Source organism: Palaemon carinicauda, chromosome 2 (assembly GCF_036898095.1).
Source record: "Palaemon carinicauda isolate YSFRI2023 chromosome 2, ASM3689809v2, whole genome shotgun sequence".
NCBI lineage: Eukaryota > Metazoa > Arthropoda > Malacostraca > Decapoda > Palaemonidae > Palaemon > Palaemon carinicauda.
Window position 1 is genome coordinate 5,881,812 of NC_090726.1, and position 5,000 is coordinate 5,886,811.

Here is a 5,000-nt window from a genome sequence, read left to right on the forward strand (position 1 = left end):
TCTCCAAGGTTTCCATCTTTTCATATACAAAAAGTTCATCACCAAGGTTCCAGCGTTTTTAAATGCACACAGTTCATGTCCAAGGCTTCAACATTTTCATATGCAAACAGTCTATCTCCAAAGCTACAACAACGTTCCATCTCCAAGGATTCCACCTTTTCATATATAAACAGTTCATCACCAAGGTTAACCTTTATAAATACACACAGTTCATGTCCAAGGCTTCAACTTTTTCATATGCAAACGGTCTATCTCTAAAGCTACAACAACGTTCCATCTCCAAGGTTTCCACATTACAAAGTTAATCACCAAGGTTTCAAACTTTTTAAATGTACATAGTTCATCTCCAAGGCTTCAAGGCTTCAAGCTTTTCATTTACAAATGGTTTATCTCCAAGCCTTCAATCTTTTTAATACGCAAATGGCTCATCTCCAAGGCTCCAACATTTTCATATGCAAATGGTCTAACCTCCAAGGCTACAACAACGTTCCATCTCCAAGGTTTCACCCTTTTTATTTACATACAGTTCATCTCCCTCCAAGGTTTTCAACCTATATAAATGCACATAGTTCATGGGCAAGGCTTGAACATTTTCACATGCAAACGGTTCATCTCCAAGGCTCCAACCTTTTCAGACGCAAACTGTCTATCTCCAATGCTACAGCAACGATCCATCTCCAAGGTTTCAACCTTTTCATATAAAAAACAGTCCTCTTCCGAGTCTTCAATCTTTTTACATGCAAACGATTCATCTTCTTTTCATCTTTCATCTATATTAATTAACATCTACCTTGGCCCTCATAGAAAAGAAATCAAAGGACTGGCCCTTTTAGATGGCATTTTACCTTTGCATATCTTTAAGGGCACTGTAATACATCATACAAAATTTAGAATAGGTTTATTGAAAATTAAAGCTGAATAAAAACAACGCAATTTCTTAATCATCTTTCATACATCCAACAAGGCCTCAATAAGTTTATCAATACGGTTACAATAAAAAAAAAGCATCACTGACAACGTATTTGTTTCACCATTTTATTGGAAAACTGAACAGAGGAAATGTTGCATACATCCGTCAAAATGTCAGTGAGAGATGAGAGCCATTCCTCATTTTGACAAGGCCGTCTTCAAAGAATTCCTTCCTTCCCCTTTAACATTTGACAAGTTATTGTTTTTGGGAGACAGTGCAAGAAATAAAAGGATAAAAATGATTGGAAAGAAAAATGATGACTGCGTGCAAATCAAGAATTACTTTTTTTCATTCTAAACCTCAAAATCAAAATTTTTTGGATAACTAAATCTATTACGATATGTTTATACGATAGTCTTCTATAGCATATAAATTTTTTTGATATACAGATAACATGCAGAATAAAACCAATTTAAATAATATTCATAGACTTTTCGTATGTTTTAACTGCAGAATCGTTACCAAACAATTTTTCTTCCTGGGTTAACTACTGCAATGTAGTTGCTCAGTGGCTACTTTCCTCTTTTTATTATTATTATTATTATTATTATTATTATTATTATTATTATTATTATTATTATTATTATTATTATTATTATTATTATTATTATCATCAGATAAACTAGTTGGAAAGCAAGATGCTATAAGCCCAAGAGCTCCAACAAGGAAAAATAGCCAAGTGACGAAATGAAACAAGGAAATAAATAAACCACGAGAAGTAATGAACAATTAAAATAAAATCTTTTCAGAATGATAACAACATTAAAATAGAGATTTCATAAATAAACTAGAAAAAGAGACTTATGACATGACAGCCTGTTCAACACGAAAGTATTAGCTGCAAATTTGAAATTCTGAAGTTCCATCGATTCAACTACCCTGTGAGTTTTAGGCAGATACGATGCATCTATTTGCAAGTAGTGTGTAATGTTTACTTATTGCGAGTACTGTGTAATGTTTACCTAAATGTCAATATTTGCAATACCATCTTTGGTTAATCCTATCGCAAACAAACTGGTGGTTCCCATCTTTCAGATTACCGTTGATCTGTTTCAACTTCTGATATGGGTAAAGTTTTCGGGAACTTTATTCTACGTCAACTTTCTCTATTGACATCACCTAACTTCTTCTACACCACACGAATGGTTTTCCTCTGAGCATTCTCTGTCTTCCTAATGACAAAGCTCTTTTCTATGTTTTTTATCTTTATCAGTTACTTTCTCAAGTCACATCTTTTCCTACTAAAAATCCGTTTTTTTATAGTTTTTCACTAAAGCTCAATTTTCCTATGTTTTTCATCTTTATCAGTTACTTTCTCAAGTTTCCTCCTTTCCTATTCAAGAGCCATTTTTCAAAGTTTTTTGCTATCTATATCTGAGCACAGTTTACCTCCAAACATCAAACTTTAACTACATCTCATCAAAAAGTAATCATGTCGTTCAGTTTCTCTAATGTTTCATTCGCTTCTCTCAGAACGAAGGCTAAAACACTTAAAGGAACGCAGTTTAGGATATAGTTTAGGTTTTACAGACCCTTCATTAGCTTACCTTATCGCCAGGTAATGATTATAAGGGAAAATTGCAAAGGCAACTACAAATATAGCAGTTTCTAGTCCACTGTAGGACAAAGGCATCAGACATATTTTCCCTGTTGGGGTCCTTGGGCTTATTGCATCCTGCTTTTCCAACTAGGGTTGTAGCTTATTAGCAAGTAATAATAATAACAACAACAACAACAACAACAACAACAACAACAACAACAACAACAATAATAATAATAATAATAATAATAATATAATAATAATTATAATAATAATAATACTAATAATTCATGTCTGCGGTTTGGCCAGTTTTCATCACCACGGTGACCAGTGCGGATTTGTGATGGTAGGAGATTTTCGTCTAATCGTTCACAGCAAACTAAATTAGTATGGGTAGCCCTAACTAGTACAGCTTTGCTGATCATGGCCATACACAAACACTTACACAACGTTAAAGTATCCTCGCTCAGAAAGGAAACTTGAGATCAATGTCACTTTGTATTCACTATTTTGAGGACAGCTGGCTTTAAACAAAATTTGCAGATTGAAACGTGCACTTGAGTTAACGCAAAAATATGTATATAAAAGTGGTTTACTCATAACGAGCGTGTCGTTTAAACAGTATCTTTTTTTCATAATAATTCCATCATAAACCTAAAAGTTTCTACCGTTTATGTGTTCGATCTATTTTATGGGCTTCGGCCAAACTTGGAAGTTTACAAATTACTCTATAAAGATTTCCTTTGGTTCTTCATTTCTCTTTAAAGATTAAAAAAAAAAGTTTACTTGGCACAATATTCATTCTGGCTGTAAAATTCACGCAAAAAGGAAAAAAAAATATAAAAGTTATATACAAGTTTCTTAAGTCATTATATAGGAGACGATTCCGTTTACAGCATCACTTTCAAAAGAAAAAAATTCTCGTTTAATATCTTTTAAAAGAAAAATTCTTCTATTTTACCAATAACGACAAAGAAACCGCGAAGAAAGGAACCCTTGAGCTTCCCAATCTCCGCTGGGTGTAATATCCACAATGCGACTTAGGTGGCACACTGCAAACAAGACTGAAGGAGCTATAGACAAACCTTCTGTTTGCAGTTGCTTTGTTTTCCGCCAATTATTCTTCTTTATCACTTGTTTATGCCTCAATACTACTGAGTATTCTAGAAGTCTTATTCTAGCTGTGACCAAGTTGCGGAATGATCTTCCTAATCGGGTAGTTGAATCGGTAGCACTTCAAAGGTTCATACTTACAGCTAATGTTAATATGTTGAACAGGCTGACCTAAGTCCCTCCATAATTTATATATGAAATATCTGTTTTGATGTTGTTAGTGTTCTTTTAATATCTTATTTTAATTGTTCATGGCCTTTCATATACAGTTTACTTATATCCTTATTTCCTTTCCTTAAGAAGCTATTTTTTTCCTGTTGGAGCCCAAGGGCTTATAACATCCTGCTTTTCCAGCTAGGGTTATAATTATAATAACAATAACAACAAAAATAATAATAATAATAATATCAACTTCAATTGAATCCTTTAACTTTCTCTGGTATAATTTTTCAACTTCCAATCAAGAACAAATAATTTCACACATGGTAAAAGTAAATATTACTACTACTACTACTACTACTACTACTACTACTACTACTACTACTACTACTACTACTAATAATAATAATAATAATAAAACAATAATGATACTAAGAGACTAACCTTACCAAAAAGCAGTAGTTCATAGAGTTGATTACGAAGACTTTCCACTTTGTTATATATACAGTATGTATGTGTATATATATATATATATATATATATATATATATAAATATATATATATATATATAAATATATATATATATATATATATATATATATATATGTATATATATTAAAGCAACATATTGCTGCCAACCACCCTCCCACAATTGGAACGCCCAATCAGCTTCAGGATGTCAAGGCTGTGTAATGTAACATTCTCCTCACATTTGCTATATCAGTCGACTACTTGCCGCCCACCATCCCATAGTCGATCCAAGATAAATGGATATAAGTATCTCTTTCTTATTTCTTTTCCATCGTTATCCTTACATTAATGGGTCGGTTGGCTGCTGCGCCTTCTCCAAAGCCTTCTATCAAAGGCGTCCTCTTTAATGGCCGCTCATAAATGGCAGAGGCAAGGGACAGTTACAATGTTACAGCAAGACAATAACGTGCAGATTAGCCATATATACATATAATCAGTGCCAAAGCCCCCCTCTCCAATCAAGCTAAGACCAGGGAGGGCCAGGCAATGGCTGCTGATGACTCAGAGGCTAGACCTATAGGCTCCCACAGATCCCCCATACATAGCTCACAAAGAAGGTGAGGTTGCAGACACTACAAGAAACTATCGAGCTTGAACGGGAATAAAACCCCAGTTGGGCATAACGCCAGGCAGAGACGTTTCTAATATGCCACCAAACCTCTTCTCTCCATGTCATCCTTCACCTT

At 33.9% G+C, this 5,000-nt stretch overlaps 1 protein-coding gene across 3 annotated transcripts in view; it reads right to left on the minus strand.

The window, feature by feature from the left end:
- Positions 1 to 5,000, minus strand: part of LOC137623143 (rabphilin-3A-like) — a 984,642-nt gene that overhangs the window by 352,553 nt on the left and 627,089 nt on the right. The window lies entirely within an intron of this gene.